Source organism: Macaca thibetana, chromosome 11 (genome assembly GCF_024542745.1).
Source record: "Macaca thibetana thibetana isolate TM-01 chromosome 11, ASM2454274v1, whole genome shotgun sequence".
In the NCBI taxonomy this organism is placed as follows: Eukaryota; Metazoa; Chordata; class Mammalia; order Primates; family Cercopithecidae; genus Macaca; species Macaca thibetana.
The window spans coordinates 39,212,448-39,236,693 of record NC_065588.1 but is presented as its reverse complement, the minus strand read 5'-3'; the positions used below and the strand labels follow the sequence as shown (position 1 = coordinate 39,236,693).

Below are 24,246 nucleotides of genomic sequence, written 5' to 3'. Positions count from 1 at the left end.
TTATGCAGTATGAGTTGAGTAGACTGTTAAGCAAGCTGAAGTTTTCCAGAAAAGGCTGCATGACACTGAAGAAGTAATAAGATGGGTGTTTCTTTTTTGCATGCTATGATATGACTGCTAAATAAATCAGAGATGACAATAATTTACATTCACTCATTAATCTCTTCTCCTTTTTCTTCTTTCAGCGTTTGTTGTATGCCTATCATGTGCCAGGCACTGCCAGGGTGTGAGTATACCAAGTGAATTAAGTGAAACGCTGTCTCAGCTCACAGTCTGGTGAGAGAGACAGACATGTCAACAAATAATTACAGTGCAATTGGAAAAGTGCTGTAAGAGAGGAGGAATGCACTGTTAGCAGAGATGTTAGCAGAGATGGAGGAGATGATAATCTTACTGGAGTGGGAAGATTGGGGTGGGTAGGAAGAAAAGTCAAAGAATGCTACAAAGAAGAGTGTATGTTTGTATCTGAAACTTTGTCTTGAGAAAAATTGGATTTAATCATTCAGATATTTAAAACAACAGATTAAATGTAATATAGTACACATAACATCAATAAGAAACAAAGTTTCTTTTCTTCTATTGCAGGACCATGTTCCTTCATGAGGCTGTCCCAAGCAATATGACATTTTATTGTCCTTCATTGAATATTGTGCATCAGCTGAATTCCTTTTCAAAGGGTGCCTAGTAAATACCATAGATAATTCTTTCATCCACCTTTTTCAGTTTAGAAAACCCTATCTACTGCAATATTGTTGGACTGAACCAATTGTTCCCAACTCTTTTTCCGAGACCAATAAATATCTCTAATCCCAAGTGTTACAGGCAAATAAAAATGTAATTATCTTATTGATGACAAGAAAGCTACAAACATGAGCCCAAAAGGGTCAAGCTGCTTATTTCATACTAACATGTAATTTGTTCATGTAGCCTTGTACCTTTCCAGGCTACACAGGATCTAGAAATCTTTTAACACAAAAAGCAACAAGGGATTATTACTTTATACCAATGTTTTCACATTGTGTTATTACTATTGTCACCAACCAGAGATTCTCATTACTTTTTTCTCTTCATATTTGAAAGGTGATTTTAAATCTCTCTCTAAACTCTTCCCTAAGTCATCATGCTAAAGGAGTTAGCAGCCATTTATTCATGCACCAAAAACAGCAAAAGGAAATAGCAGTTAGTCATCCTTTAGTAGTTCATGCTAAAAGAAAATGCAAGGATTTATAACGCAGATTTCAAATATGTGATCAGCAATCGCAAATTCATATAGACCTTTTCTAATAAATCAAGCTGTCAATATTTCCTAAGTGTCAGTTCTGTGCTGAAAACTATACCAGCTATGTTGGGAAGTACCTAGAAGTGTTTACAATCAAATGGGAGGCTCACGTTATATAATATGCTTAAGAGAAGCATAAAGTGAAAAACAGGTAAACCCTTAGGATACAAGAACTAATGATATGAACACATGGTTCCCTCACCAACTAATTGAAACAAAAGACCTAGCCAGATCTATCACTTAGATCAAATTTATAGATAACCTTCTGTGAACCTAAATATGTTACTCACCATTATCTCCAAGTTCCTCCACCCTTATTCCTGAACTTACCTATACAAAAGAAGCTAGATTTCATTTATACTTTTGTGTCATTGTAATGAAATCAAAAGTATCACTATAAAGCTTTCAGATCATATATGGTCTGGGTGGAAATATTTAAAACAAGCCTTAAAGCAACCAACAATTTTTTTAAAGGAAGGCAGGAGAGGGGGTGCCTTGGGAGAATGGGGGCTGTAACCAATTCTGTGAGGCAGGTGAAGTCTTGTTATAATTAAGCTTGTAAAGTCCCAATTCCACTTCAATAAAACAGCATGAGGCTCCAGCTGGTGGCCAGCTGCTCCACAGACCTTTTCCACACCAAAAAAAAAATTTTTTAAATAGCCCCATAGCATAAGCCTTATAGGTTTGTTTTAACCAAATGTCACTTGTCTAGGTAAAATAAACAATGCCAGATATTGAGTTATCTGAATATTCAGAAAACTAATGACTCCTCAATCGGTGAGTATACCTACATTGTTTATAAACATCTTTCTCTATTCAGAATTATCAATATAAAGAGGAACATATGGCAAAATTTTATATAGCTCATTTGCAGAAAACTTGGACATAGTTCAAGGTAGATACCCTTTAAGAGGCTTTTATTCTTTTGGATTACACAGTTCCTACCAAAGTATGCCCAACCTCTCAAAGTTGCATATCAGGACTGAAAAACTGAACAAAAAAAAAATTGCAAGAAGGCATTACCAAATTTATGAATGGAAAAATCTCAGGGAAATTTAGCAAGGTCTAAGATTGCAAAATGTTTAGACCAAGAATTAAAATATTATTTTCTGCATAATGAGAAACATCTATAATTTTCATTTTTATTGTTATTTTGACCTGTGAGTTAGTTCTGCATAGGTAACAAACGGTTCACAGAGAATTTTTGAAAATCTTAATGGATGGGCTAAAAATAGAGCTGAAAAGTAGGTGGTGGAAAAAAAGTGGAATCAGAAAAGCAACAAAACGGGATTTGTTTTATTTTTTATTCTATTTCCTCACAGAAAGTGACAGCCAGCCCACGCTGCTCTCAGAAGGACACCGTGACTAGAGACACTTTATAAATATAGGACACGCCCTTAAATCAAATGAACTGTTATTCTTATTTTGCTAAATCATTTAAGAAAATAATAAGGGATACTTGGAAACTGGTTGGGAAAAAAAAAGGGTACGTTTCAACAAGGAATATTCATTCATTCATTTATCCTTTCAGTAAAAGAATAAATATGGAGCACCCACTCTGAGCCAGATACTGTGAACACAGAGGTGATCTGCTGTTCTCAGGTGGTTTACAAACCAATAGGGGGCATAATTATGACACATTAATCACCACAAATCCAAATATACAGGGTAAGCAAGACACCATGAGGGTACTAAAGAGGGCAGGTAACCCAGAAAGGAAGCCAGAGCACTGGTCAGTAGAGGTTCCCTGGAAGTGATGACGCACGTGGTAAAATGTGAAGGTTGACTAAGAGGGAAGCAGACAAAATGGTGGACAGAGTTTTAAAGGCAAAAGCAGAGGGCACGAGCAAATACTCAGAAGTGAGAACGGCTGCAGCAAAATTGAGAAACTAAGATATTCACTATGACTGAATAACAGATTGTAAAATGAGAAAGTGAGAAGATACAAGACTTGAGAAGGAAAGAAGAGGCAGATCATGAAGAGACTTGGAAGCTCGTGAACAACATATCTTATGAATCAGACATGAGATTTAGAAACAAATGACCCACGCTTGAGACTTACTAGTTGTAAGACATTCAAAATATACCATAAAGCCTTAGCTTCCTTATTTATAAACTGATGAGATCAATCCTGTTTCACCTACTTCACATGACTATTGTAGGGACAAAATAAGATAACACATGAGAAATTATATATAAAGAGGTATATTATGCACATGGAAGCATGACAGGAGCAGGTCAAAGAGAGTGCAGTTGACAGAGGGAAAAGCAAGAGGAGAAAGAAAACCTGATATCTTTGGGGTCTAAAAAAGGAAAATTTATTTTGAATGAGCTAATTTTTTACCCTTGCCTGCAATAGCTGCAGAGTCTATCTCCCTCTATAAATCTCTTCCTCTTATAAATAGCCAATTCTTGTACATTTGTTTCTGTACTCTTCTTCCAGTACAGCGGGACCGTTGCCCATCTCCCTTCATTTTTCATCTAGGACTCCTTGACCTATGTGCAGCCACCACATGGTGGCAGGTAACTGGAAGGACAGTGAAAGGAGTACAGGGACTTCCTGACAGCCCCCCAGGAGGAGTCTCCAGAGGGAGACCTCTGTGAGAAAACTGCCCCTGGTCTATTTTCACTTACTCCCCGAGATTTAGTCAGATCTCAATTTCCATTCACCTAATTAGGAATCTATTCCTGAGGGTTAAAATTTTCTAAAGGGTTTGAAAGGAAGTCAATTTGTTACTTTATGTCTTATTCTAACATAACCAACACATGTTCTCACAAGGGACTGTAACAGTAACATCCGTATGAGGAAAATGTGCTAAAAGATTTAAAATGAATCTTGCGTATACAGATGCCCTGAAAAGTGGCTACAGAACCTAAAATATGTCATAAGCATCCCCCACTGCCTAGTACAAGAGACAGTAGGTAAGTTCTTCAAGGCAACATATCTGGCCTTGGTGGGAAATGCTGACATCAAGACCTTTACACAAAGTGGGTAGTTTTGACCTTGGAAAGTAAAAGTTCATTTTAATAATGTGCTCATAATAGGATAAAAATGTATTAGCCTTTTTTCAATGATTCAATTTAAGTATTTTTAAAATCAGTACCTTGGAGGCCAATCAAGTGATTGCTTTAATTGCATTAAGCCTGTCAAATCATATCTTTTAATTTTTTTAACTTTTATTTAATTTAAAAAATATAAATCTGGAAAGATATGTAATCCCTTTCCTCAATTAGCTTAAAATCAAATCTTCCAAATTTTCTTCCACCCCTCTAATGAAAACAGTACAATCTTTGCACATAATTAAAGGGTAATGGTTATAGCAGTAGTAGCAACATGGAGCCCAAATTTATCAAGTGAGAGAGAAAGACACCACCCCCCCACTCCACATCCCCACCAAATATCACATGAGCCATATGGAAGACATACACATGGGAAGATATTTTGGCCAGATGGAAAATAGAGAGGGAGCTTGAGGTAACAATTTGAAAGTAGGACAGGGCGTCAGTATTAGCTCAGAATAGGGATAGCTACTGTAAAAACAAAAACAAGCTATCAGTGATTGAACAGAAAAACTCATCATAAAGTCTAACACAGATGTTCCTAGCCAGAAGTTCTCTAGGAAGGTCTCTCCTCAACCTTCTTTTCTTGCCATGAAGTTGAAAAAGAGAGAAAATCACTTATGACCAGGCTCAGAAATTGTTTATAACACTCTGCCAACATTCCATCAACCTGAATTCCAAGATCAGACCTATATGCCAGGATACCAGGAAATATAATATAGCTGTATGCCCAGAAAGAAGTGGTACCAGTAAACAATGGCAGTCTCTTCTAGGCCTGGGATAAGTGAAGGCTCTGCAAGGCCAAAGAGAGATGGAAAGGAAACAGCACAGAAACAAAGGAAGGAGGAGGCTCTCTAAGGGAATCCTGGAGAAGCAAATATATGGAAATGACTTCTTTCTCTCCCCTTTTCTTCCTTCTAGTGACCCTCAACCTAGACTTTTCTTTCACTTTTTGTCTTATTCTCTCATTCTCTCAGACCCTTGAGATGCACCCCAAATATCCACTACTCAATAGTTGCCCTTCAAATTTCAGGCAGGAAACTTCATTTCTTAATATTTTGCTTTATGTTAAAATAAAAATGTGTTATATAATTCAGACATTAGATAGAATCACTCAGTTTCCTAAGCTCAAAATAAAATTAGCTCAAGCTCCCAGCTTTCCCATCTTGTCACAAGTACCTCCCTATGTTTCTGGGAATTCTGGTCAGGGAATGGCGAGTTCCATGGTAACCTCCAGCTTCCACCGAATTCTTGTTTTTACTCAAGACTTGTAGCATTGTTTTATTTCTGCCCTTGCATAGATAGGTCTAAACCCAGCCCCTTTACTTGATTTTCATAGAAAAATAGACACGCATATACGCAACAAGTAAATCAACAGACAACACTTCCAAGAGGTCTTCTTGTGAGCAGACCAGGAGTTACTGATAATCTGGGTGTCAGAGGAGCTTTGCATTGCAGAAATGTGTTCAAGTTAAAACTGAGTATGAGGCATCCCATTGGCCATTCCAGCATACTGCTTATCCAACGACAATATCTTCTTTCACTGTATCCCTCTCTTGTCTACTGTGTTACCTCCCTCTCTAGACAGATAACCATGTAACCATTGACATTAACATGAGTAAAGACCAAAGATTCAAAGACACAGTAAAGTACCATCTTCCTTCCCAAGTCCCTGTGCATGGGGTGAGCAGCAGGGGGAAAGGAAGAAGTTTCAGGAAGGATAATACAATATTCCAAAACGGAGAAGAAAGTGTTTGGTCCTTCCAGTGTTACTTCAGAGCAGTAACAGTTTAAATTGAATATCGGTCATTTACAATTCAATATTCAGGATTCCAAATCCCTCAAATGGAGTAAGATTCAAAGGCTCTTCTCTGAAACCATCCTGTAACAATCTCTTCTTACTCCTTATGCTCTAGCTCATTACCTCTGCCTAGAACACCTTTACCCACCTCTTCACAAGCCTGGTTACTTCTTCTACTTTTTAGTCCTAGCTCAAATGTCTGTCCTCAGAAATGCCTTCCCTGACCTAAAGTATCCCCTCTCTGTTCATTTATCACATTATATTGTTTTACGGGCATACCTCAGAGATATTGTGGGTTTGGTTGTAGACCACTGCAATAAAGTATTATAATAGCATCAAACAGTGGTTTCCCAGTGCATATGCAAGTTATGATTACACTATACTGCAGTCTATGAAGTGTGTAACATTTTGTCTAAAAACAATGTACATACCTTAATTTGAAAATGCTTTATTGTAAAAAAAAAAAATTGCTAAAAATTATCTGAGCCTTCACCCAGTCATCAACTTTTTCCTGGTTGGAGGGTCTTGCCTTCATGCTGACGACTGTTGACTGATCAGGGTGGTGGTTGCTGAAAGCTGACGTTTTCAGCTCAAAATTAGACAACAACAAAGTTTGCTGCACCAATTCACTCTTCCTTTCACGGAAGGTTTCTCTGCAGCATGTGATACTGTTTGATAACATTTTACCTCCAGTAGAACTTCTTTCAAAATTAGATCCAGTCCTCTCAAATGTTGCCACTGCTTTATCATCTAAGTTTATGTAATCTTCTCAATCCTTTGTTGTCATTTCCACAATGTTCACAGCATCTTTACCAAGAGTAGATTCCATCTCAAGAAAACCTTCTCTCTGCTCATTCATAAGAAGTAACTACCCATTCATTAAAATTTTGTCATGAGATTTCAGCAATTCAATCACATCTTCCAGGCTTTACTTCTAATTCTAGTTATCTTGCTATTTCTACCACATCTGCAGTTACTTCTTCGAATGAAGTCTTGAACCCCTCAAAGTCATCCACAAGTGTTGGAATCAACTTTTTCAAACTTCTGTTAATGTTAACATCTTGACCTCTTCCTGTGAATCATAAATGTTCTTAATGGCATCTAGAATGGTGAATCCTTTCCAAAAGGTTTATGATTTACTTTGTCCTGATCCATTAGAGGAATCACAATCTATGGCAGCTATAGCCTTACAAAATGCACTTCTTAAATAAGAAGACTTGAAAGTCAAAATTACTCCTTGATCCATGGGCTGCAGAATGGATGCTATATTAGCAGACATGAAAACAACACTTATCTCTTTGTACATTTCCATCAGACCTCTTGGGTGACTAGGTGCATCGTCAACGAGCAGTAATATTTTGAAATGAATCTTATTTGCCAGCAGTAGGTTTCAACAGTTGGTTTAAAGTATTTATTAAACCATGCAGTAAACAGATGTGCTGTCATCAAGACTTTGTTGTTATATTTACAGAGCACAGGCAGAGTAGATTTAGCATGATTCTCTTATAGTGCTAGATTTTTCAAAATAGCCAGTGAGCATTGGCTTCAACTTAGACTCACCAGCTGTTTTAGTTCCTAACAAGAGTCGACTTCCTTTAAATTTTTGAAGCCAGGCATTGACTTCTTCCCTCTAGCTATGAAAGTCCTAGATGGTATTTTCTTCCAATAGAAGGCTGTTTCATCTACACTGAGTCTGTTGTTTAGTGCAGCTACCTGTATCAGTGACCTTAGGTGTATCACTTGGATAACTTGCTGCATCTTCCAAATCAGGACTTGATGCTTCATCTTGTACTTTTATGTTGTGGAAATGGCTTTTTTCCTTAAACCTCATGAACCAACCTCTGCTAGCTTCAAACTTTTCTTCTGCAGCTTTCTCATCTCTCTCAGCCTTCATAAAATTGAAGAGTTGGGGGCTTGCTCTGGATTAGGCTTTGGTTTAGGGTAGGTTGGGCCTAGTTTGATCTTTTTCACAGACGTCAAAAACTTCCTTTATATCAGCAATAAAGCTGCTTGTTTTCTTATCATTCATGTATTCATTGAAGTATCTCTTTTAATTTCCTTCAAGAACTTTTTCTTTGGATTGACAGTTGACAGTTTGCCTGTTTGATGCAAGAGGCCTAGCTTACTGCCTATGCCAGCTTTTGACGTGCCTTCCTCACTAAGCTTAAACTTTCCAGCTTTTGATCTAAAGTGAGAGATATGTGGTTGCCTCCTTTCATTTGAACACTTAGAAGACACTATAGGGTTATTAATTGGCCTAATTTTAATATTGTGTCTGTCAAGGAATAAGGAGGATTAGGAGAGGGAGAAAGATGGGGGGATGGCTAGTCAGTGAAGCAGTCAGAACACAGGCAACATTTATTTGTTAAGTTTGCTATCTTATATGAGCATAGTTGTGGCACCCCAAAATAATTACAATAGTAACACAAAAGATTACTGATCATAGATCACTATAACAGATACTATAATGATGAAAAATTTGAAATATTGCAAGAATTACAGAAATGTGACACACAGACACAAAGTGAGCACATGCTGTTGGAAAAATGGCACCAATAGACTTGCCCAAGGCAGGCTTACCACAAACCTTGAATTTCAAAATAAAAATAATAATAATAATAAAGAATAAATAAATAAAAATAAATAAAATAAATAAAAACAGAAAACAAAACACAATATGGCCAGGCACAGTGGCTGGCTCACACCTGTAATCCCAGTACTCTGGGAGGTAGAGGCACATAGCTTGAGCTCAGGAGTTCAAAACCAGCCTGGGCAACATGGTGAAACTCCATCTTCACGAAAAATGATAATAAAAAAAAATTAACTGGGCATGGTGGAATGCGCCTGTAGTCCCAACTACTCAGGAGACTGAGGCCAGAGGATCGTTTGAGCCTGGGAGGTGGAAGTTGCAATGAGCTGAGATTGCACCACTTCACTCCAGTCTGAGTGACAGAGACTCTGAAAAAAAGAAGCAAGCAAGCAAGCAAGAAAAAGGGAGAGAAAGAAAGAAAACAAAAACATATATTTGAGAAGTACAGTAAAAGATGCACTAAAACAAGATATGCCTGTATTTTCTTCACAGTTTTTATCAATCTCTAAAAGTAACTTCATTGTTTTTGTTTCTTGTTCATTTTTTGTCTTTTTACTTCTATAGGATATGTTCTTTGAGGGAAGAGTCATGTTTATAAGTATTTCTAGCACTTAAACTAGTTTCATGTTCTATAACTGTAGCTAATAAATATTTGAACATAAACATAATCCCTGTCCTCTAGAAACTCAAATTAGTGAGTGCAGATAGACACATCAACCAACAATCACTAAACTAGGAATTAAGTACAGTGATAGAGGTAGATTTTAGAATTAATAGAGATAAGAAAGGATACCTAATACGTGAAGGAGAGAATAAAGAGAACAAGAGACTCTGAGATAAAGGGGTACCTGAACAAAGACATAAGAAGTTATTAAGTTGGTTATTTCCAATAAGAAGGAGGCCAAACACATAAAAATTTTAAAATGAAATGCAAAACAGCATGCAATGGAACTGTTGATTCAATGTCAAGTTTGAGATAGGGAGTGACTAGAGGAAAAGCTGAATAGTTTTACAGGGAGAAGATAAGAGAGAGCATGATATGCATCTTAAGGAGTTTAGATTTAATTCTAGAATAGTTGATGAGCACTAAAAAAGTTTAGGCTCAACCAACCAATAGATTAAAGAACAAATCACCAGGAAAATCAGAAAATACTTAGAGATGAATAAAAATGAAAACACAACATGCTAAAACTTATGGAACACAGTGAAAGAAGTAATAAGGGGGAAATTTATGCTATAAACAATTACATTAAAAAACAAGAAAGATCACAAATGAACAACTTTACCTTGCCTCTTAATTAGAGAAAATAAAACAATCTATACTTAAAGCTACTAGAAGGATGAAAATGGTAAATACTACAGCACAGATTTAACAAAATAGGTAAGATAAAAAAATAGAGGAAAAAAACAAAATTTGGTTCTTTGAAAAGATAGACAAAACTGACAAACCTTTAAGCTAAATGAATCGAGAAAAAAGAGAGAAGATGCAAACTATGAAAGTCATAAATGAAAGTGAGCGTATCACTACTGATTCTCCAAAAATAAAAAAATTATAAGCAGTACTGGGAACAATTGTTCTCCGTTAAATTAGATAACCTACATAAAATAGACAAATTATTAGAAATACAAAACTTACCAAGAATAAATCACAAAGGAATAGAAAATCTGAATAGACCTAGAAAATATGACTAGTAAGAAGATTAAATTAACAATTAAAAATCTCCCAGTGAAGAAAATCTCTGGACCTGATATCTTCACTGATGAATTCTATAAAAGAGTGAAACAAATACTAATTCTCAAATTTTTCAAAAAAATTTAAGAGGAACTCCCTAACTCTGTGAGGTCATTATCACACTGATGCCAAAGCTAAAGATACTCCAAAAAAGAAAAAGAAAACTACAGAAAAATGTTCCTTGTGAACATGGATGTGAAGATTGTTAATAAAATAATAGCAAATTGTATTTAGTAGCATATTAAAAGGATAATTTATCATAATCAAGTGCAGTTTATTCCTGGAATGCAAAGATGGTTCAACATAGGAGAATCCATCAATGTAATATATCGCATTAACAGAATGAAGGACAAAAACACATGCTTACACCAATTGACTCAGAAAAAAAAAATTTGACAAAATTCAATACCTTTTGATGATAAAAACACTCAACAATCCATAAATAAGAGGAAAGCATCTCAACATAATAAAACCCATTTATCAAAAACCCACAGAGAACATCATACTCAATGGTGAAAGAGGGAAGTCTTTTCCTCTAAGATAGGAACAAAGCAAGGATGCCTAACTTCCCTACTTACTCGAAGTTCTAACCACAGCAAGTAGGCAATTAAACAAAAGACATTTAAATTGGAAAAGAAAAAGTGAAATTGTTTCTATTCACAAATTATGTAATCTTACATGTAGATAACTCTAAAAATTCCACAAAGAAACTAAATGAATTCAGGCAAGTAGCAAGATCCAAAATCAACACCCAAAATCAGTTGCCTTTCTGTATAACAATGACAAGCTACCTGAAAAGGAAATTACAAAAACAATTCAGTTTACAATAGCATAAAAAAGAACAAAATACTTAGGAATTAACTTAACCAAGAAGGTGAAAGACTTGTGCAATGAAAACTAAATATTGATGAAATTAATTAAAGACACAAATAAATAAAAACATACCCCATATTCATGGATTGGAAGACTTAACAATATATAAAAGTCTTAGAAGAAAACCAATGGCAAAAGCTTTATTACATTGAATTTGGCAATGGTCTCTTGAATGTCTCATCAAAGGCACAGGAAACAAAAGAAAAAATAAACTGGACTTCATAAAAATAAAAAAATCTTGTGCATTAAAAGACAACATCAACAGAGTAAAGAGGCAGCATGTACAATCAGATAAAGTATTTGCAAATCATATATCCAACAACAGTATCAGGTACATGAATCAATTGGGATGAGCAATTAATATCTACACTATATGGAAACTTCTTAAAATTCAACAACAAAAACCTGATTGATAAATGAACAAAGAATATGACATATCTCCAAAGAAGATATACAAATGGCCAATAAGCACATGAAAAGATGTGGAACATCACTAATAATCAAAGTAAATCAAAACAACAATGTAATATCATATAACACTCACTAGGATAACCACTATTGAAAAAGAGAGAAAGAGAGAGAGAAAAAATAACAACTGTTGGTGAAAGTGTGAAGAAGTTAGAATGTTTGCACACTGTTGATGGGAACGTAAAATAGTACAGCCACTGTAGAAAAGAGTATGTCAGTTCCCCAAAACATTAAAAATAGAATAGCCATAAGATCCAGAGGTTTCACTTCTCAGTATCTGTCCAAAAGAATTGAAAATAGGATTTTAAAGAGATATTTATGCACCCATGTTCATAGTAGCATTATTCACAATAGCCAAAATATGGAAGCAATTCCAATGTCCATTGACAGATGAGTGGATACACGAAATGTAGTATACACATACAATGAAATACCAGTCAGCCTTAAAAATAAAGGATATTCCAATATATGCTACCACATGGATGAAACATGGGGACATTATGTTAGGTGAAATAACCCAGTCAAAAAAAGACAAATACTGTATGATTCCACTTTTATGAAATACTTGCAAGAGTCAAAATTATACATAGACAAGAGAATGATGGTTTTAAGGGGCTAAGTACGTAGGAAATGGGAAGTTATTTTTTAATGGCTATGGAGGATCAGTTTATAAAATACAAAGAGTTATGGAGATGAGTGGTGGTAATTGCACATTATGAACATATTGATTTAATACCACTGAATTGTACACTTAAAAATGGTTATGATGGTGAATTTTATGTACATATATTTTAATACATTTTTTAAAGTTGTAAAAAACAGTTTTAGGCAGTAGAATTCTGTAATCTGGTCCATGTTTTAGATAGATCACTAATCAGCTTTGTGAAGAAAGTATTTAAGACAAGTAGACTGGGTTAGGAGCCAGCATACCAGTCAGGAGATTATTAGGGTAATTAGAGGAAGAGGCCCATTACATTAGGTCATGGAAGCTGAGATAAATAAGAGGGATCTATATTGTTCTTACAGTTCCTGACTCAACCTTGGGGAGATTTTTTCTTGTCATTGGTCCTCCATGTTCATATCTGAAACCCTTTTTTGGAATATATCTCCTTTTAGTGGCTGCACAGCTTTAGCAACTTCTTCCTTCTGGTGACTGTTTGGTGGTACAATAATCTCACAGTAACAAGATTTGGTTATTTTGACACCCTAATTCCTCCCAAAATTAAAAAGAAAAATCTTATTTGTCTCACATCAGTTTAATTGTGGCAATAGTTATACCCAAACATTTTTTTCTAGACATATCCTGCCTTCTTCATTTCTGTGTTTCCTTTGCCCTTATCACAATTTTTCTTGAGTTTAAAGGTAGGTATTTTGAGGCCATCTAAACTGCAGGAATGGGTGGGAAGGCAATGACTGTAATGCTGAGTTTCTTTATTTTACTAAAAAGTTTTGATAGGACTATTTCCCTCAGAGCCTTTCTCTTTAAATCATGACTAGTTTTATTTATAATCATTTTAAAGACTATTTTAGAGCAGTTTTAGGCTTACAGCAACATTGAGAAGAAAATACAGTTTCCCTATAATCCCTACACCCACACATGCACAGCCTCCCTAACTATCAACACCCACCACCAGAATGGTACGTTTGTTACAACTGATGAAAGCTACATTCATATATCATTATCACTCAAAGTCCACACTTTACATTAGGATTTACTCTTGGTATACCTTTATGGGTTTTGATAAAGGTGTAATGCCATGTTTCCACCATCATAGTATCACACGGAGTAGTTTCACTGCCCTAAAAGTCTTCTGTGCTCCACCTATTCCTCCCACCCTTCTTCCTAACCTCTGATATTCTCTGATCTTTTTATTCTCTCCATAGTTGTTTTTTGTTTTTGTTTTTGCCTTTTCCAGAATGTCATATAGTTGGAATCATACAGTATGTAGTTGAATTAGTCCATTTTCACACTGCTATGAAGAAATACTTGATACTGGGTAATTTATAAAGAAAAAAAACTTTAATGGACTCACAGTTCCACGTGGCTGGGAAGACCTCACGGTTATGGCAGAAGGCAAAAAAGGAGCAAAGAGACAGCTTACATGGCAGCAGGCAAGAGAGCATGTGCAGGGTAACTGCCCCTTGTAAAACCATCAGATCTTGTGAGACTTATTCACTATTACCAGACAAGCATAGGGGGAAATCCCGCCCCCATGATTCAATTACCTCCCACCAGGCCCTTCCCACAACATGTGGAGATTGTGGGAATTGCAATTCAAGATGAGCTATGGGTAGGGACACAGACAAAAAAATATCATTCTGCCCCGGTCCCTCCCAAGTCTCATGTCCTCACATTTCAAAACTAGTCATGCCTTCCCAACAGTCCCCCAAAATCTTAACTCATTTCAGCATTAACTCAGAAGTCCACAATCCAAAGTCTCATCTGAGACAAGGCAAATCCCTTCTGCCTATGAACCTATAAAATCAAAAGCAAGTTAGTTACTTTCTAGGTACAATAGGGGCACAGGCATTGGGTAAATATGCCCATTCCGAATTGGAGAAATTGGCCAAAACAAAGGGTGTACAGGCACCAAGCAAGTCTAAAATCCAGGAAGGCAGTCAAATGTTAAAGCTTCAGAATGATCTCCTTTGACTTAAGGTCTCACATCCAGGTGACACTGATGCAAGATGTGGGTTCCCATGGTCTTGTGCAGCTCTGCCCCTGTAACTTTGCAGGGTATAGCTCCCCTCCTGGCTGCCTTCACAAGCTGTTGGTGGATCTACCATTCTGGGGTCTGGAGGACAGTGGCCTTCCTCTCACAGCTCCACTAGGCAGTACCCCAGTTGGGACTCTTTGGGGGCTCCCATTCCAAATTTCCCTTCCACACTGCCCTAGCAGAGGTTCTCCATGAGGGCCCCACCCCTGCAACAAACTTCTGCCTGGACATCTAGGTATCGCCATACATCATCTGAAATCTAGGCAGAGGTTTCCAAACATCAATTCTTGACTTCTGTGAACATGCAGGCCCAATAGCATGTGTAAACTGCCAAGGTGTGGGGCTGGCACCCTCTGAAGCAATGGCCTTAGCTATACCTTGGCTCCTTTTAGCCACAGCTGGAATGACTGAGATCCAAGGCACCAAGTCCCTAGGCTGCATACAGCAAGGGGGCCCTGGGCCTAGCCCACAAAACCATTTTTTTTCTTCCTAGGCCTCTGACCTGTGATGGGAGGGGCTACTGTGAAGGTCTCTGACATGCCCTGGAGACATTTTCCTCATCATCTTGGTGATTAACATTTGACTTCTTGTTACTTATGCAAATTTCTGTAGCCTGCTTGAAGTTTTTCTCAGAAAATGGGTTTTTCTTTTCAATTGCATTGTCAGCAAATTTTCTGAATTTTTACGCTCTGCTTCCCTTTAAAATGCAAGTTCCAATTCAAAGCATGTATTTGTTAATGAATAAAACTGAATGCTTTTAAGAGCACCCAAGTCGCCTCTTGAATGTTTTGCTGCCCAGAAATTTCTTCTGCCAGATACCCTAAATCATCTCTCTCGAGTTTGAAATCTCACAGATCTCTAGGGCAGGGGCAAAATGCTATCCATCTCTTTGCTAAAGCATAGCAAGAATCACCTTTGCTCAAGTTACCAATAAGTTCCTCTTCTCCATCTGACACCCTGCTTAGCCTGCACTTTTTTGTCAAAACCGTTCAACTAGTCTCTAGGAATCTCCAAACCCTTCCACATTTTCCCATCTTCTTCTGAGACCTCCAAACAGTTCCAGCTTCTGCCTGTTACCCAGTTCCAAAATTGCTTCCACATTTTCAGGTATCTTAGTAGCAGTACCCCACTCTACTGGTACCAATTTACTGTATTAGTCCTTTCTCATGCTGCTAATAAAGACGTATCTGAGAATGGGTAATTTACAAAGAAAAAAAAAGCTTTAATGGACTCACAGTTCCACATTGCTGGGAGGCCTCACAATCATGGTTGAAGGTGGGAGAGCAAAGTTGCATCTTGCATCTTACATGGTGGCAGGCAAGAGAGCGTGTGCAAGGAAACTGCCCTTTATAAAGATCTTGTGGGACTTATTCACTATCACAAGAACAGCATGAGAAAAACCTGTCCCCATAATTCAGTTACCTCCCACCAGGTCCCTCCCATGACACATGAGAATTATGAGAACGTCAATTCAAGATGAGATTTGTGTTGGGACACAGCCAAACCATATCAGTAGCCTTCTAGATTGGTGTCTTTTATTGACTAATGTACTTTTTAGCCTCCACGTGTTTTCATGACTTGATAGCATTTATTTTCAGTGAATAATATTCCATTGTCTCAATGCAGCACAGTTTATTTATCCACTCACCTAGTGAAGAACAGACATCCTGATTGCTTCCAAGTTTTGACAATTATGAATAAAGCTGCACTAATATCTGTGTATACGTGTTTTTGTGGGCATAAGTTTTCAACTTATTTCAAGCAGCATGATTGCTGAATTGTATGGTGTGTTTAGTTTAATAAGAAAGTTTCAAATTGTCTTCCAAAGTTTCTGTGCTACTTTTCATTCCTGCCAGCAGTGAATAAGAGTTCTTATTGCTTCACATCCTTGCCAACATTTGATGTTGTCAGTATTTTGGGTTTTCTTCATTCTGATAAGTGTCCAGAGGTGTCTTATTGATTTAATTTGCAGTTCCTTAATAATGTATGATGTTGAGCATGTTTTCATATGCTTATTTGCCATCTACATATTTTTTTGGTGAGGTGCCTGTTCTTTTGCCCATTTTGAAATCAGGTTATTTATTTACAAAGTGTTGGTTTTTAAGTGTTCTTTTTATATTTGGGGTAAAAGTCCTTTTTCATATATATCTTCTGCAAATATTTTCTAAGTCTGTGGGTTGTTTTCTCATTCTCTTGACAGAGGTTTCCAAAAACTCAACTGTTTTATTTCGAACTCCAACATATCAATTATTTCTTTCATGGGTTGTGCCTTTGTATTGTATATTCTCAAAGCCTTTTTAAGTCTTATTTTTTGTATTGATTTGGGTCTAGAAGTAGCAAAGTTTTCTTACCTTGAAAGGCTCCATATTTCAGAGCTAGTGCTCTCTCTCTCTCTCTCTTGCTCACCCTCTCTTCATTTATTGCTTAAGAAATGGTTTTCTGTAGTCTGCCTTCATTTCATTCTTCTCATGTCATGTTAAACTCAGTAACAATGAACAAATAGTACCACTAATCCTATTTCAAGTTTTTTACTCTTACACCATACCTCTTAAGTTACTAATTTCTATTTTAGAATATTAGGCACTGTTATAAATACTCAAATCTCAGTGGCTTCATATAAATTTATTTTGATTCACATACTAGTCAATTATGAGGATTCCTGGTTGGTGTTTAGTCACATGAGAATCATAGATCCCAGTCTACTTTCATTTTGTGGTTCTCAAACAGATGGGGAAAGTCAGAAGAGTTTGTTTAAAAGTCCCTTGGCCCAGAAGTGACTGGTCATTTCTCATTATATTACATTGCCATAAATTATTCTTGTGTTCTCTTCTGGATCCAAGAGAGCTTTGTCTTGGAAATATAGTCCTTGGTTGGGAAGTCTTTCTACATTATGACAGAGAGAATACGAATATTTTGTAGGAAACAAAAGTTATTTGTAGAAAAAAACCATAAGAATGGAGAATTTCATCCAGGAGTAATATGATGAGAGAAAAAATTGAAACGGCCAAAGAAGAATCCCTAGATCATACCAATCTTTAAGGGACTGGCTGAGAATGAGAACCATGGGAAGAAGACTTAGAAGGAATTGATCAGCCAGAGGGCAAAATCTAGGATGCTCGAGGAAGAAACAGTTTAAATTAAGAAAAAAAAAAAAAAAACCGAGAGCTAAATACAGATATGTGTGTCAATAAAGGGGCTCAAAATAGTTTGTTGTATTTGGAACTGATAACATATAAAGTGCAATGAGGGATGTGATAGCCAGTTTGCAGAGGGTTGTGGAGTGGACAGGATTTTGATAAGGATGTGGAAAAAGGAACTAAAGACTATTTCTGCTATAGTTTAAATGTGTTCCCCAAAGTTCATGTATTGGGAACTTAATTCCCAATGTGTTGAGAGGTGGGACTTTTAGGAGATAATGAGGTCATGAGGGTTCTGCCCTCATGAATGAATTAATGTCATTATCATGGGAGAAGATTTGCTATAAAATTGAGTTTGCCCACAATACTCTCTCATGCTCTCAAGACCTTTCTGCCTTCCACCATGGGATGATGCAGCAAGAAGGTCCTGACCAAATGCCAACCCCTTCTTGCACTTCCCAGCCTCTAGGATTGTAATAAATAAATCTCTATTCTTTATAAATTATCAAGTCTGTGGTATCCTCTTATAGTAGTACAAAATAGACTAAGACACTTTCTCGTAAGAACTTTGCATCAGCAGAGGAGAAAGGATACAAAGAAATATCTAGAAGGGGACACAAGTTTAACGTAAGGGATTTATTATTGCTTTTGTTGCAAAAACAATTTAAAAAAAAAAAAAAAGACTACTTTTTGTTGCAAAATATCATTATGTTTTAGAATTTGAAGAGACTTAACCATGTGTATACACTGAAAAGGGCACATATTTCCTGCCAATATAAAACTATAAGGAAGATAACTTTCCTCCTCAGAACTCCTATAGTGTTTAGCTGAACCATAAGTGTGGTGTAAGTATCCATATTCTTGACAGGTTTCCTACTAGATGTAAGATCTCTGAGGCAGAATCTGGGTCCAATTTATATTTGCATCTGCAGAGCATGTTAGGAACATTAATGTGTTCACCTTCTGTATATAGAATAGTAACCAAAAATGTTTATTGTATAAATATAAGAAATCTTTCACTCTCAAGATTGCATATTTGCTAAAGTGAATATTGTTTCTTGAAAAGATGGGTGATGATTTTTAAGCCTACCAACCTTCTTTCTGCTCCATAATTTTCTCCTCTTCTTTTTACATTCCCACTCATTTTTTTCTCTTGTACTGCTAGACAATAGACACAGCCATCATAATTATAATAAATGCAACATGATCTACTTCACAAGGAAACATTATTTGTGGTTAATGTAATGAGATTAAAGACTCAAAAACAACCCCATGGAGCTATCCAACCTCTTTTGCTGTGATAGTTAACGTAGTATATCAATCATATCTGTAATACATTGTTCTCTTTAGCGGGTGAAATCTCTATTTGCCTTTGTTAAATTGTTAATGGCTTCAAAGGTTTGCCACTTGCTTTTTCCTTAATTTTTTTTTTTGCAGTTTGTTTAGAACTTTTTATTTTCCTAAATTGACCAATTTATATAAATTTTACTTATGAACAATAATCCTCCTTAAAAGCAATTCACATCTAGACATCTAGTACATTCCTAGATTTAATGTACTCTTTAGGCCTAATCTTACCTGCTCATTCAATAGTTACAAATTAAAATATAATACAGCTTTGAATTCTAGACTAAATCTGAAAGTTGAGATTTAATTTGCCATTATGACCGCATAGTTGTAAAACAGAAACTAGATCTCCTTATTAAATAGAAAATAGCTCACCTTATTAAAACACGGCCATCTATCAGTGCCTAATGTAATCCCTACTTTTTCCAAGAAAAAAAAGACCCACTTTTTTTTCTATAAATGCATAGCTTTTACTTTCATTATCCCTTTTATCATTTAACTTTTCATATGTGTCTTTCTCTTGAAGATCAGTGACTATACATTATACTTCTTTGAATGTTTGAACATAATAGATTTTCAATGGAAGAATGAAATGTATTAATGATAAATCATTTCATCTAGAGGGCAAAATGTCTTCATAATAAGTGACTGAGATAACAAAGGAATCACAGGGTTCATTATGCCAGATCATGAATGAGGGAGAAATTAGGTAGAATGCTTATTAACAACAGCAGATTCTCAGAAAACTAAATTAGGACACTGAGCATTGCTGTAAGGTAGAAGAGAGTACCCCTTCACAAATGCCTGAGAAGAAAGTGTGTTAAGAGGACAAATTGACCAACTCTGGCAAGTGCTGGTGAGCAGTCAAACGATAATTACGTTTGACAAGACAAGAATCACCGCGGAACTGGATGAGAGCTATTTCAGTCAAGAGTTGCATCCCGGGATCTGCATGTTTAACAAGAACTGCGGATAATTTGTATGCAGAATGACTTTAAATCACACCAAGACACTAATATTATCTTAAACTATTTCTACAAACCTGAGTGGGGGAAAACTTGAAACTAAACAAAAAGTCAATTGACCTGATTCTTCTCTCTAAATAGATTGTTTATTTAGATTATTAAAGATTATTGTGTTAAAATACTCTTATTGTAGTTGAAAGTAACCAAATATCTAGGTATTTTCTGTTTTAATAACAGGAGCTTCAAATAAAACATTAGTAATAAATATTCTAAGTTCGAGAATGTTGCTCTCTGTACTCATTTCGTGAACACAAGATATAAGGAAATGTTTATTTCTGTTGAACAAAAGAATTATACTAAGGTGAAACCTTCCCATATGTTTTCCAGATAAGACAGAAAATCAAATATTTTAAGCATGACAATAGAAGGAAGTGCTGAGTTTATGCGTGAGAATGGCTCTCCAAAGGATAAATGTTATATCAGAGAAACATTATAGGAAGAAAATTTTATATGGATCTCACAGCACTGAAATTATGAATATTTCCCACTAGAAATTATGTTGGAAAGGTTATGTTTTACAAAGACTTAATTCGAACATAAGGAAATTAAAATAATTTAACCTGAAGAAATGTTTGTAATATTTATTTGATATTTTCCACAGGAAATGAAGTCTCAGTAATAATTAAATGCAAACAACATCTACTGAAAGAGGCTTATGAATGGTTGTGTGGAAAAACAAATTCAGAATTGGAAACTTCCTGCTCTCATTTCTATTTTTGAGAATAATAATAGAATAAAAGCACAACATGAGACTATTACTTAGAAAAGATAATTGTGTTTGTAAGTGTGTGCATTCACACAGATCACAGAGAGACATACTGTGTAGGAATAATTTTCATTATGGTAATGAAAGGTAATGGGTTCAAGAGAGTTGGTTGGCAATTAATAACCCTCAGGGGGTTCTAATTGTTATTTTCCATTTTTATGAACCTCTTTCTGAAGCCCAATAAATAGTTGATGAATCATTCAGTAGCTAAGGAAAAAAACTGCATTAATCAGTGTATTTTGTGCAGAGTTAGGCTTTTATTATGACACTGAATGTTGCCTGGTGTCCAGAAAGCAGTCCCCGAAGCAGTTTTAATAAATGCTACAGCTGGAAGTATATATATTTTCAACAGACTGAAGTGTGATTTCTAAACACTTAAAAGGAAAGCAGACATGAAAACAGAAGATTGAGAAAGACATCCTAATATACTTGAAAACTACTAAATTGACAAATATTTACAGAGTTCATGAAAATGTAAGGAATGGAATTATTTAACAATATATACTGATAATTTGATATCTAAATTAATTTAAAGAGCTGAACATCACAATTCCCAAATCAAGCATTGTGTAGTTTCCAAAAGGTAGCACACATTCACTCATCTTCTTCCTTCTCAATATTCAAAATCTCACATATTGGTTGTAATATATTTTCCAATAATTTGTTATATTATTTCCCAGAAACCCAAGTCAATTTAACAGGGTAAAAAATTGTGCTTCCTGATTTGCCACTTGAACATCTCATGAACATTCTCGATCTCAAAGCCTCCCCAATAGACAAAAGTGGTTCTCCATGGCAACAATCAACCTGTAAGGAAGAATTTATAGAGGAAGGGAAACACTATCCATAAGTCATGTGGTTGGAGATAAGAACTAGGATCAGTTGTAAAAGGGACAATAAATTTTCTCACCTCACCAAGTCCACTCCTCTTCAGAGAAACCTCAGGCAAAACAAGAACTTCATGAATTAATACAGCAAATATATTGTGTCAAGATTCTTATGTTAAACCTTGTCAAGATTATTGTGTTAAAATACTCTTATTGTAGTTGAAAGTAACCAAATATCTAGGTGTTTTCTGTTTTAATAACAGGAGCTTCAAATAAAACATTAGTAATAAATATTCTAAGTTCGAGAATGTAGCTCTCTGTACTCATTTGGTGAACACAAGATATAAGGAAATGATCTAAGTCCTAATCTCTGAGTTCCCTGGAGCCAAGGCAACCAGGCCTTGAAAGTCTCCCCAATTTATGGAGATAGAGTCACCATAATTGGTGAGAATATCCCACCAAGTAACCCAGGAACTGAACTTTTCAAGGTTCACATAAGGGTTTCCCATTCACGAAGGCCCAGTTTGTCTTGTGTCTTGTGTTTGGATTTAGATGTTTGGATCTTTGGAATTAAATTTTGTTACCTGGGTGAAATTCTTTCAGAACCCTCAAACATAATCCTATCAGACTTCTCTCAAAAGTATATTTTCATTTATGGGAGCAAAATAACATTTTGATATGGGAGTATAGCTCAGAGAAGGAGTGATTAGACGAGGGAGGAAGTCACAAAAGGAAGAAGATGTTGTTAGTATGTTCAGACTTCCCCCATTTGTGTGAGGCCATTAATATGTATTTGGTAATTAATGAATACCTAATCCCTGCAAACTGCAATATCCCAGCTGTGCACACAGATATTTTTTAAACCTTATCCATTTTTTAAAAGCCATTTTATTTTTTAGAGCAGTTTTAGGTTCAGATCAATATTGAGAAGAATGCACTGAGAGTTTCCATGTGCCTCTTACCCCTACACAGGCACAGCCTCCCCAAATATCAATGCCCCCCACCAGAGTGGTACATTTGTTACAAATGAGAAACACTGGCACATCATCATCACCCAAAGCTCATACTTATATTAGAGTTTACTCTTGGTGCTGAACATGTGTGGGTTTTGACAAAGGTGTAATTCCATGTATTCACCATTAGAGTACCATACAGAATAGTTTCACTGCCCTAAAAATCCTCTGTGCTCCACCCTCCTTCTTAACCTCCGGCAACCTCTGGTCTTTCTGCTGTCCCCAGAGTTTTGCTTTTTTCCAGAATGTCACACAGTTGGAATTATACAGAATGTAGCCTTCCAGATTGGCTTCTTTCACTTACTATAATAACATATTTTTAAGGTTCCTTCATGTCTTTCCACAGCTTGATAGTGCTTTTCAGTGCTGAATAGCATTCCATTTTCTGGATGTACCACAATTTATCCACCCACTTAGTGAAGAACGGACAGCTTGGTTGCTTCCAAGTTTTGGCAATTATGAAGAAAGCTGCTGTAAATATTGGTGTGCAAGTGTTTTTGTGGACAAAAGTTTTCAGCTCATTTCAAACAACATGGTTGCTGAATTGCATGGTGTGTTTAGTTTTCTAAGAAACTTGCTCAGTATCATGTAATATTAAACTACTTTTTCATATACTTATTTGCCATCTGCACATCTTCTTTGGTACGGTATCTGTTCAGATCTTTGGCCCATTTTTTAATCAAGTTGTTCATTCTCTTACTGTTGAGTATTGCATAGATTTTCAGCCTCTTATAATATGTGCATCCTCAGGTTTTGGGAGGGCTCAGAAAGTGACTAATGTACATCCATAAAATTTTCTTGGGCACAGCTGGTTGTCATTGTTAAGTCAGGAATCTCTAGCAACAGATATCAAACCCCTAGTATAATCAAATTCATGTTTGGCTGCTCACCACTCAAAATGCTGAATACATAACAGGGGAGATATGGTGAAAGGAAAGCAGCTTTATTTCAATGCCAGTAGTTGAGGAGATGGTCAGCCTCAAGCAGCAAAGAAACAATCTTAAATTTTTAGGCTGAGTGAAGGGGCTTAAAAAAGGAAACTTGGCATAGGAAACATGTGAGAGTGGTACAGGATACAGGTCTGCATGCCTTCTTATGGTGGCTATATGGAGATATTGCCCACCTGGAGAGCAGGCTGGCACCATCTCGACAATGACTAGGTTGTAGATTACCCGCCTTGAGCTGGGTCTCCATGCCTGGTTTGATTCAAGATTAGTCCCTGGGATTTCTAAGCAAGCACATAATTCAATAAGCAAGCACAGTGCATGGGAGTGTCTGCTGGGAAAGAGAAGGAAATGAAGAGTTTCAAAGCACATTTTAAGGCTACATTCTGAAATTAGAGAAGAAAAGTCCAAAATGCCTTTTAAAGCTAAGCTACTCTGTTACACAAAGAGGGGTCCCTCAGTATCAAATCACCATCTACCATAGAGAAAGAACTGGGGATTTACCAGTTTTATTCCTACCTGGCATCTGGCATCTTGCAGAGACACTACTCCCAGCCCAGCCAAGGCTTGCCAATTGGCCTGAGTCACCATCGAGACTTCCACAGTTTCAGTGCTGTAGAGTTGCCTATGGTGTCACCTAAAAGTGAGTGAAAGCAGCGATCTTTCC

General features: G+C 36.3%; 2 protein-coding genes across 3 annotated transcripts in view; both read left to right on the top strand.

The window, feature by feature from the left end:
- YAF2 (YY1 associated factor 2) overlaps window positions 1-24,246 on the top strand; it is a 1,232,548-nt gene that overhangs the window by 265,931 nt on the left and 942,371 nt on the right. The window lies entirely within an intron of this gene.
- LOC126931320 (60S ribosomal protein L12-like) overlaps window positions 1-24,246 on the top strand; it is a 706,093-nt gene that overhangs the window by 105,104 nt on the left and 576,743 nt on the right. The gene's annotated exons all lie outside the window — the stretch shown is intronic.